Genomic DNA, 11100 nt, shown 5'->3' on the forward strand with positions numbered 1-11100 from the left:
GGATTTTGCCATTCCTCCAGACGGACTGTGCGCTGCCGACTTTTATGACCGAGGAATGATGCATATTTGTTTTTTGTGTCATCAACCCAATGATCTTTTCCCTTCCTTTAGAAGATGTGTTAACCCTCCTATTGACCACTATATCTCCATGTTTCCACTAGATTATTAAAAAATCGTTGGGACAAGAGAGAAAAGAAGGAAAGGATATATTTTCAAAAGTTTGTGTTTTAGAAGGGATTATTTATTTTTTGAAAAATGGATTTTGTAAGAATGGCTTGGCCAATGGTAGGCTTAAGTGTTTAGGCTTGTTTGATTAAACACTTATGAAGTTAAGCACGTCTTGGTTATTAACATTTGTGATTTGATAACTTGGATAGCTTTTCTTGAGCCCCTTCGTTGAATTCAGTTGGTGGTACCATCATGGATTTCTTTTCGCTTTTTGATTGCCCTAACTTTTGCCTAAAACACCCTTTTGTGGCGTTTTAGCGGACTTTTTTTATTCATTATTTTGTAACCCTAATTTTTGCCTAGGTCACCCTTTTGTGGGATTCCTAGCGGGTCTTTTGCTCTTATTTTTGCGCAGCCCCCTTTTTGGGTTTCCTGCCGAGCTTCTTTTATATTTTTAGGATTTCTTTTTATCCATGATGGCACTTATTGAAGCCAAGAAAAGGTGCTCCAAGTTGTCGTGCATGCTTCCACACAAAATGATGTGGGTTTATTTTTATTAAGACGATTTTAACCTCATTTATGTTTATTCAAACAGGATTAAATAATGCGGTCTAGAATTTTATTATAAGCAAGAAAAGAAGCAATAAGAAATAATGAAGAATGATTTTATTATAATCATAGTGGAAACATGTGCCCTATCGAGGCTCGGGGGTCGGGCTGTCCCCGAGGAGTAATCTCTAATAGTCATCGAGTTTATACATCCCTATCGGAAGAAGAAAAACACTTGATGACGACGACCGGCCTTGACGTTTGTGAACCGGCCTTCCTAAAGATCTGACTTAAAGAACGTCGAGAAGGATCTTGATTCCTCTTCGTTCTTTGATCTTTAACAGGGTTGTATCCTAACCCTTGTTTCCCCGAATTATCCTTGATGATGGGTAGCTCCGGAATTCCTTGGGAATCCTTGCCAAGTCCTTGTCCAGGCAGGTATCCGTGCTTCGTGAGCATGTAGGCTACCTTCTTCGTTCCTCGGGGAAACGTTTCAACATTGGCAATTTCCAATGCTTGGAAGGCGGTTTCTAAAGCTTCCTCTGCTGCATCCACGTAAGGTATAGCAGCTGGCTTGCTGATGAGTATGTCATCTTCAGCTTGTACAGTCACCAGTTTGTCACCCACTATGAACTTGACTTTCTGGTGGAGCGTAGAGGGTACAGCTTTCGCATCATGAATCCAAGGTCGGCCAAGGAGACAACTGTATGCAGGAGTAATGTCCATCACTTGGAATTCGACATTAAAGATAGTGGGTCCAATTTGGATTGGAAGATTGATCTCTCCCACCACTTCTCTTTTAGATCCGTCGAAAGCTCGAACGATCATGTTGCTCGGGCGCATTTGGACTCCCTTCATTGCCACTTGATCGAGCGTTCTTTTTGGCATTACGTTCAAGGAAGATCCATTATCCACCAAGACCTTTGCGATGTGATACTCCGTGCACTTTACAGAGATGTGCAAGGGCTTGTTGTGGTTCGGTCCCTCAGCGAGGATCTCTTCATCGGTGAAAGAGAGGTGATCATTAGCCGTGATGTGACTGACAATCCCCTCAAATTTATCTTGGGAGATAGTATGCGACACATATGCCTCGTTCAAGACTTTCAACAGAGCTTGCCGATGCGGTTCGGAGCTTAGGATCAACGACAACAAAGTAATCTTTGCTGGTGTCTTGTGAAGTTGATCCACAATGGAGTACTCGCTTTGTTTGATGAATTTTAACAGCTCATCAGTCTCCTCCTCGGATTCTCTATCTTCCTCGGTTTTCTCCTTTTCTTTTCCTTTATTCTTGGGAGCTTTGTCGTGCAGATCTTCGGGAGTGTAGATCCTTCCACTCCTAGTCATGCCCCCAAGTCCAGCGATGTTGGAGATATCGCTGTCAGCAGAAGAATGGACGTCGTATATCCATGGCACAGCCTTATTTGATTCGTAGGGGAAAGGCCTTGGAGCGATGATCCTTAACGGTGTCGGACCTTTCCCTTTGTCTGTCTTGATTACCAACAACGGAGTCGCCGTGTGCTTGCTTGGTGCAGTTGTTGGTTTGCATTTAATTACCAATGGCGTGCGATCCATTCTGAACATACGCATCGATTAATTCTTTCTTTTTATTAATATTTATTATTAAATTACCGGGAGAGATAAATGCAAATGAATGACTAATGAGATGCAAAGGCAATAAATCTCAAAAATACAATTTTTATTAATTGAAGAAAGTGTACAACTTTTATACAATGCTTTGAAGCAACTTTTTACAAAAAGAGAAAAGCTGGTAAAAACCCACAGGCGGGTTCATATGTCTTTGCCATTCATCTTCGGCTTCCTCCACATGGCGGCCCATTGCTTCAATCTGAGTATGGACCGCTTGGCTCAGATCATCACTGATTTTCTGAGCATCTTTCGCTTTTTGTATATGATAGTTGATCATGGCCTGCAGCTCATTAAGCTCATCCTCGGCCCGATCCTTCTCCTCTTGGAGTTTGGCCATTTGTGCCAATCCTTCCCTTTCCTTTTTGCGGAAGTCGGAAAGGTTTGCGGCTTGTCGTTGAACAACTTCCCGCCATTGTTGCGCATCAGATCGAGTCAAAAGCAGATCGTCTTGCATATCCTTGATCAACTGTGCCTGCCTTGAATACTCGGCCTCAAGGTGTGCTATCTTCATGTTGACTTCTTGGAGTTGGCTACTCGGTTCAACCTTTGGCATTTTGGGTGCCCGAATAGCCTCCTCATTGAGGTTAGCACACTCATCCTTGAGCCGCTCTATCTCGTGGTCTTTCTTCTTGCATTGCCTTTGAAGACCATCAATAGTAAAACTGGATTCTTCATTTTTCTCTTCAAGAACTCTCATCTGAGCTCCCATGATTTCCAGTTTCTTGGTCAAGGCGTCGACTTGCTCTTGCAACACCTTCCTTGTTGCTGTGGTTGCACAAGAAGTGGATGATTGAGGCACCCCTCTCTCGCTCCTCCATTCCTCATAATCAATGGAGACGGATACCCGAGGCTTTCCAAGCTCGAGATCTCCCTCATAAGTTGGTCTCTCCCACGCTCTCATGACAACGTGCATGTCCTTCTGATGCTCGGAATCGAAGGAGAAACACAACCCTCCAAGCTCCTCTATAGTAGGAATGGTCTGAGTCCTCATCAGTTGCCTCATAACCAATCTAGGTGAGTAGGCTATGCAACCTCTGAGGCCCATCAATGGTATGCTTGGATAACTGCCGCATCTCATCAATACATGGCTTGGACGGAACCAAGGGCAAACCCACGTGAAGTGCTCGATACTCCACTGTTCCATCTCTTCCTTCCACTCAGAAGCATATCGGCGGCGTACGGGAATTTTCGAAAAACTCCTCAAAGGGTCGGGCAGGGTCCCCATATGACTAGAGGCATAGAAATGAGTGATGCTCCACACATACAGCAAGGAGGTGCAGCATCGGATGATTTTTCCTTGCTTCTGTTGAGACAGATGAACAGAGAGCAAGGTGTCGACAAGAATAGCAGGCACGGGACTCTTCATATGTACGTCCCAAGCGAAGAAAGCGGCCATCGCAGCATGGTCCACTGTGTTAGCGTGAAAGGGGAATAGGATCATCCCAAACACAGCTAACGCTAGAGTTTTGTTGAAAGCTAACCAATCTCCCTCACCAGCCAAGGAAGAAAGGTAGTCCTCAATCATAGCAAGCTTCCAACCTTTAATACTGCCGTTCCCCACTAAGGCAGCTGATCGTGATGGTAATTTGACCTGAGTGGCAACTCTCTCTACGGCCACATGGTTGTCATGAAAGATATAGACCCCGACTGATTTGGGCCATCATAGCATGAGTTCGTACTCCTCGAGAGTAGGAACTAGGTCAAACTGGGGGAACTCGAAGCAGTGCAAATCGATACTCCAGAAGTGAACCAGTGCTCTCAGAAATGCTGGATCCACACAGATCTTCATCAAGTCGAGGACTCGTCCATATGATTTCTCAAACTTGACGCGAGCCTCTCTTGGCATCAAAGTACAGAGGTGATCTAACCTCTCAGCATGGTATAACAAGAAGTCTACTTTCTTCAACTGCTTATGCATCTCCTTAGACCTCTCCATATTCTACAATACAATGCATGATATGAGATGATGGAGATGAATATGCATGCATAGTGTTTATTCAACTAAGCATTATCATGTTTTGGGATTTTCCTAAGATGATGCATGATATTGCTTGGTTTGGATAAATACATATTTTTTCTTTTGGATATTTTGTATCTTTTTGTATTTTTTTGGGTGAAAAGGGAAACTACCTATATGAATGCAATGAAGGTAGATGTTAACACCATGTACTAGAAGATCTTTATTTCTATTTATTCTTTTTATTTAAAAAAAGAACGTTGTATGTTTAAAAGGTGCAATGTATGCTCATACAATGTCACATAAAAATGCACACACAATTCACTCATCCACGAACAGTCACGAGCGAATCACGAGGTAGGGGTATCCTGCAGAAAAGTGCATATTCAAGGTGGTTCTAACTGTTCTCACCGGTCTGAGGCCCCCAAGGTGCCCCCATTATAGGGACCCAATTCCTCTCATCGTAAGTCGATGGAAAGCTCCAACGCACTGTCGGACTCGAGTTCATGGTTATCACCTTGAGTGATGCTTTCCGACAACGGTCTACGGGCACCTATAGACCCATTCGACAACCGGCCGTACTAACATCCACTCCCTATGGCTTACCACTCATGCCCCCGGGTATAGAGGGAACTGTTGTGTGCAAAGGTTTGTGTGCAATTTATATTTCAAACAATTGCAAAAATTTAAACATACAACAGTTATTTAAAGCCAAATAGGTAAAACGTGTTATCATACAAGCAAGGGGTAATGAAGTAATTTTAACTATTATTTGTTAAAAATAATCTGTCACTAAATGGGACTGACTCTTGAGGCTTCCCCAGTGGAGTCGCCATCTGTCGCCACCGGCCCTAAACGGGTTTTCGGCATTCGCGAAGGATGGTTGGACTCTTTTGTTTGTTTAAAAATATGGATTGCTAGAATGACTTATTCTCAAACTGAGACCTCGTCAAACGAGCAATTTTATTAAAAGGCTCACCAATCCATGTTAATCCCAAGCGGGACCCTCCATGGATTAGCGGTTTTCATAAAAAGGAAAGGTTCATGGAGTCGCCACCAATGTTTTACTCAAAACATTGGAAAAAGAGATTTAAGGCAATCGATTCAAAAATCGACTTCGGCCATTACAACCAGAGTCGGGTAAGGGAGTCGGTTACGCGTGGGGAAGGTGTTAGCACCCCACAGCGCCCCTTTCGGGTTCCCTATGACAGATTATTTAAAAATAATAGTGCGAAATTACTAAATTACCCCTATTTATTCTAAGCAATTATAAATTAACTATCTACATGATGACAGTTTAAATATGTACAAACAGAAAGCGGTAAAAGAAGGGACTTTAAAGAGATAAACCTTTGAAGCGTGCTTTCTTATATATCTTGACAGAAATTGGGAAGCGTTTTGGCGTTCCCTCCCTCTACAAGACCGCTCGCTCCCTCCTATAAAATTTTAACTATGGAAATCCGGAGGATTTCCCTTCGACTAGGTTCGAGACTCAAGCAAATGGCTCGTGACTCAAGAACTTCGTCGGATCAACTCTCCGAGTGATTTCTAGGCAGAGCACTGCTCAAAAAAACCCAGAATACTCAAGAAGAGGGTTAAAACTCAGTCCAAAAGTGTAGAATGACGTCCCATTGACGTCATATTTATAGGGATGAGGCTCAATACGGCCTCTGGGGGTCAATACGGTCCGTATTGAAGTTTTGAACTACAATACGGCCGTATTGAATTCAATACGGCCGTATTGAAGTTCAAAAAACCTCAATACGGCCGTATTGAAGTTCAGTGCAGCCGTATTGAAGTTCAGTGCAGCCGTATTGAATTCAATGCAGCCGTATTGAAGTTCAGTGCAGCCGTATTGAATTCAATGCAGCCGTATTGAAGTTCAGAAACTTCAATACGGCCGTATTGAGTTCAGTGCGGCCGTATTGTAGTTCAAAATGTGCAGTACGGCCGTACTGAACTCCAAGGAGGCCGTATTGAGCTCCAAACCTCCCACTTTCTTATTTTTGGCTACTCTAAGACCTCTAAACCTACAGATAGTCATCCTATGGTCTTCTGGGAGTCCTTCTGGCTGACTTTCCTTCGATCTTTGAGAGTCTTCGAGTCTTATTTCCGACCCGAACAATTTTAGGGGTCTACACTTACGTTGATCAGTAAGTGCATCTTTGTCAACTCCATTTAATTTGTCTATTTATGTATCTATTGTATAACTAATTGTGCCTAAATGTAGAAATCATTGGCAGTTATTGGTTCTCTGTTCGACAAAGAATGTTGCTGTTTGGTTTTGTTCTTTCCATCGTAAGCCAAATGTTCAAATCAAAAATTTAATTAAAAGGTAAAATTTAGTTTCTAACAGGTATTTATTTTATGCTCTCTGTTATAAATTTTAACCATCTAACGTACATTCATTTATTTTCTTAGTGTTATGGTTGTCTATAATGTCATGGGAGGTAGATCTACAGCACAACCAAAGAATTACTTATACAACTCAATCTAATTTTCATTTTAGAGTAATCAACAACAAGGAGGTTACGAATGTGGATATTATGTGATGAATTGGATGTTAGACATAATTGAAGGGGAAGTAACAAATGATTGGATTGAGGTAATGTAATTTTTTTACTTTTACTCATTAATTAATTTATTTACATGATTTTTATGTAACTAATATATTATACTGTATGTTACAGCTTTTTGATGATGTTGCACCATTGCCGGAAACCAAATTGGAAGACATTCGGAGTCAATGGACAACCTTCTTTTTAGAAAAATTTAGAAATAAAGCATGATTTTTAGTTTAATTAGGATTGTTTATAATATAACTCCAAAACAATTTTCTGGCTTTATTTTTTAATTTGGTTATCATGTTTTGGTCAAGAGGATCTATTTCTAATTTGATTGTGATTAAGCAAATGATGATTTAACTCCAGAGCATTACCAGTTTTTTCTCTATCAGCTTCTTCGAGGCTTGAAGTATATACACTCAAGTTATGATCTTTATATTTAGCTAGTTTTTTTTTATTCATTTTATTCTTATTTTTTTCTTTTGTTGGCAGGTTCTTCACAATAGGTCATGCTTATTACTTTTTTTTCATTTGCTTGGCAGGTTGAGGGTTTTATGTTTATATCCTCATTCATTTTGATAATTATATTTAAATGCTGAGTGCTAAAGTTGAATTTTATTTTAGGAACTGCATTTAGTCTAGTTGTGTACGTGGCAGTTATTGTTTAGTTTCAGTGGAGTGTAGTTATTGTTTGGTGTATAATGCTTCTCATAAGCCATAAAGATTGCCACAAACTACAAAGCTTAAAAGTCACAATAATGGGTATATTTCATTTATGATTTTCAATAACTTTGCTTTGTAGTTTTGGTAAGGATTACCCCAATGCATGAAAGAAGCTTTGTTGTTTTCTCATGGGTTGTTCTGACTTCTGACAGATAAACTACTTATGATCTTCAACCTACACTAGAAACATTTTATGTGCGGAATATTGAACTGTATTAAAGTAAATGTTATTCATATTAAAGTAAATGTTATTTTTTGTTGATGGAAACAAAAAAATTTTTCTAAAACTACTAAGTAAACCTTGAGAGAAACTATCTGAATCATCCTTCATAATAAATATAAGTTATTTAAGTGGGTATAATCTACATGTTTGTATTGATTTGTTTTTCTATTTCTTCCGGTTTTTGATTCATGGAATTTGGTTATGTTGGTTAGTATAGGAGATTTCTGTTTATGGAGGAAGGTTCCAAAATTGTTTAAGGGATAGAATTCATTGCATTAGTGGCTACTGGCTAGAATGTGAACATAAACATCAAAATTCAATACACAATGGCTGCAGCAATAGAATGGTCCTATCCAATTGATTGCATTTCTGGGTTTTGGTTTGGTGTTATAAATAAAAATGTTTATACAGGTAACCCACAAAGAATGTAAAAAAATAACAGATTTTTTTTTTAATAAAGTCTACATCGGTTTTATATAGAACCGATGTAGATTTAAGTCCACATCTACATCGGTTGTGAGGAAAACCGATGTAGATTTGAACGCAAATCTACATCGGTTCTATTTAAAACCAATGTAGATTTTCGTTCAAATCTACATCGGTTTTCCTCACAACCGATGTAGATTTTACGAAATTCTACATCGGTTTTTAAAACCGATGTAGAAATTTTTTATTACTACGTCGGTCTATTCTACATCGGTTGTAAAACCGATGTAGATCACCTTCCAGAACCGATGTAGATTTGCGTTCCTGTAGTAGTGCCACTACAAGAATTCCTTACCACTTGAGAAACCTACTCAAGATTTACAAATATTCACAAAGAACTAAGGAACGAATTCACCTGGAATTCAGAAGAAAATCTTAATCTTTCTCTTTTAAAGAATGTGATGATGATGATGATCTTTTCTCAAAGCATTTCAAAAACATTTTTCTTCTTGGTTTCACAAAGAAAACTCTTAAAGAATGTCACAAAGACTTCACAAACACGTGTTTCTATTTTTGATTCTCAATTCTATCTTGTTCTGAAGTTTCAAAATGTGCAAACTATTTATAAGTTTTTCAGAACCAAATAATCGATTATTTTAAAGAATAATCGATTATTTTGTTCTTCGTGATTTCTGGAAATCTACCAAGAACAATTTAATTGATTATTTTGCAGGATAATCGATTATTCCAGAGAGTATTTTTTGGGATAATCGATTATTTGACAAATAATTGATTATTGCAGCAAGGCATCCTTTATGCCTGTTGTTGGAATAATCGATTATATTTAATGATAATCGATTATTTTGAGTTAATTTTCAAACTTCTGTTTTATGTCTCAAAATAACTTCTTAAGCTTCAAACTCATCATCATACTCACTCCTAATCAGATTAAATACAGATTAGCTTAAGCACAAAGCACACACAAGAAAATATAAGCTCAACAAAATAACACAAATTATGAGCTACTCCTATTACAACATAATAGTTATATTTTTCTTCTTGACTTTGTTTTTGCTTGTTGATGTCCTTGGTTAGCCTTGTTCCACACTTTGGTATCATCAAAATCTTCAATCTCTAGAGGTGAGTTGATTCACCATTATGAATCTCAACAATATCGAGTTGTCTTCATGTTTAAGGAGCTTCTTTTCTTCATATATAGTAGACGTCCATTTCATTGTTTAGGGTTTGTAGGTGTATTTGCTTGTATCCTTGCCCTTTAGAGCAGTTGAGTGTTTGTTGCGTACTTTATTAGGTAACAAGGCTGACAAAATGTACACTTGATCTTCAGTCTTCGAGTAGATGCTCCATGCTATGGCTTCTCTTGTGATAGTGTGGTGGAGATCCGGCTCTTCGCTTTTGTTTTGACAATAGATACCTTCACATTGTTTCCTTCAGGTACATGTTGCTTACCTATATCCTTGCCCATTGGAGAAACTGAGTGTTGGGTTGTTTGCTCTGTCAGGTGTCAAGGATGGTAAATAGAATCATCCAGGCTTCAAGATCCATGTGAATGCTTCATGTTGCTTCTTTTGTTGCTGTGTCTGAATCTTCCCCTTTGCTTCAATAGTGTAGATGCCCCCATATCATTTCCTTCAGGTAGATGGTTCTTTCCTATATCCTTTCCATTTGGAGAAACTAAGTGTTTGGTTATATGCCCCGTTGGATGTTCAAGGATGGTAAACTGAAACATCTAGGCTTCAGGTCTTGATGTAGATGCTTCATGCTGCTTCTACTTGTCTCATGTAGTGAGTTCTTTTATTTTTAGCTTGTTAAAGAGGGAGTATATTCTGAGCTCAGCCTTTTCAGGCTAGACTGACATTTAGGGCTTCAGCCGACCCAATGCTAGTTTTAAGGTCTAGCAACCCTTTCCGATCTTGTATTAGTTTAGGGGATCTAACAATCTTTACCGATCTTGTACTAGTTTTGGGGATCTAGCATCACTTACCGATCTTATACTAGTTTTAGGGATCTAGCAACCCTTACCGATCTTGTACTATTTTTGGGGACCTAGCAACCCTTACCGATCTTGTACTAGTTTTGGGGATCTAGCAACCTTTACTGATCTAGTACAAGTTTTGGGAATCTAGCAACCCTTACCAATCTTGTACTAGTTTTGGGGTTTAGGGTTTAGGGTTTAAAACCAAGTTTGGTTTGTATGAATGGTTAGTGATGCCTTTTGGTCTCACCAATGCCCCTAACGCCTTCATGCATCTCATGAATAATGTACTTAGGGATTGCATAGGAAAATTTGTAGTTGTCTATTTTGATGACATTTTAGTTTTTAGCAAATCCTTAGATGAGCATCTTGGACATCTAAGAAGTGTTAATAATTCTTAGGGACAACCACCTCTATGCCAACTTAGAGAAATGTACTTTTTGTAAAGAAAATGTGAACTTTTTGGGTTTTATAGTTGGAAAAGAGGGAGTGCAAGTTGACCCCGAGCAAATAAAAGCCATCCAAGATTGGCCCACCCCAAAAAGTGTGGGAGATGTGAGGAGCTTCCATGGTTTAGCAAGCTTCTATAGAAAATTTGTCAAAGACTTCTCCACACTTGCATCCCCTCTTAATGAGCTTGTTAAGAAGGATGTTCCTTTCATTTGGGGTGAAGCCCAAGAAAAATCATTCCATGATCTTAAGGAAAAGCTCACCCATGCACCTATTCTAGCTCTCCCAAACTTTGCTCAAACTTTTGAGCTAGAATGTGATGCATCTGGTTTTGGCATAGGTGTTGTGTTACTTCAAGGAGGCCACCACATTGCTTACTTTAGAGAAAAACTTCATG

General features: G+C 39.3%; 1 long non-coding RNA gene across 1 annotated transcript; it reads left to right on the top strand.

Annotated features, from left to right (window-relative positions):
• Positions 1 to 6453: 6453 nt before the first annotated feature.
• On the top strand, positions 6454 to 8239 carry LOC145956571 (uncharacterized). Its single transcript, XR_014432816.1, has 3 exons — positions 6454 to 6656; positions 6743 to 6926; positions 7012 to 8239. It is a non-coding gene; the product is annotated as an uncharacterized LOC145956571 (long non-coding RNA).
• Positions 8240 to 11100: the final 2861 nt, after the last annotated feature.

This window comes from Cajanus cajan, chromosome 3 (assembly GCF_000230855.2).
Source record: "Cajanus cajan strain Asha chromosome 3, NIPB_CcT2T_4, whole genome shotgun sequence".
Taxonomy (NCBI): Eukaryota; Viridiplantae; Streptophyta; class Magnoliopsida; order Fabales; family Fabaceae; genus Cajanus; species Cajanus cajan.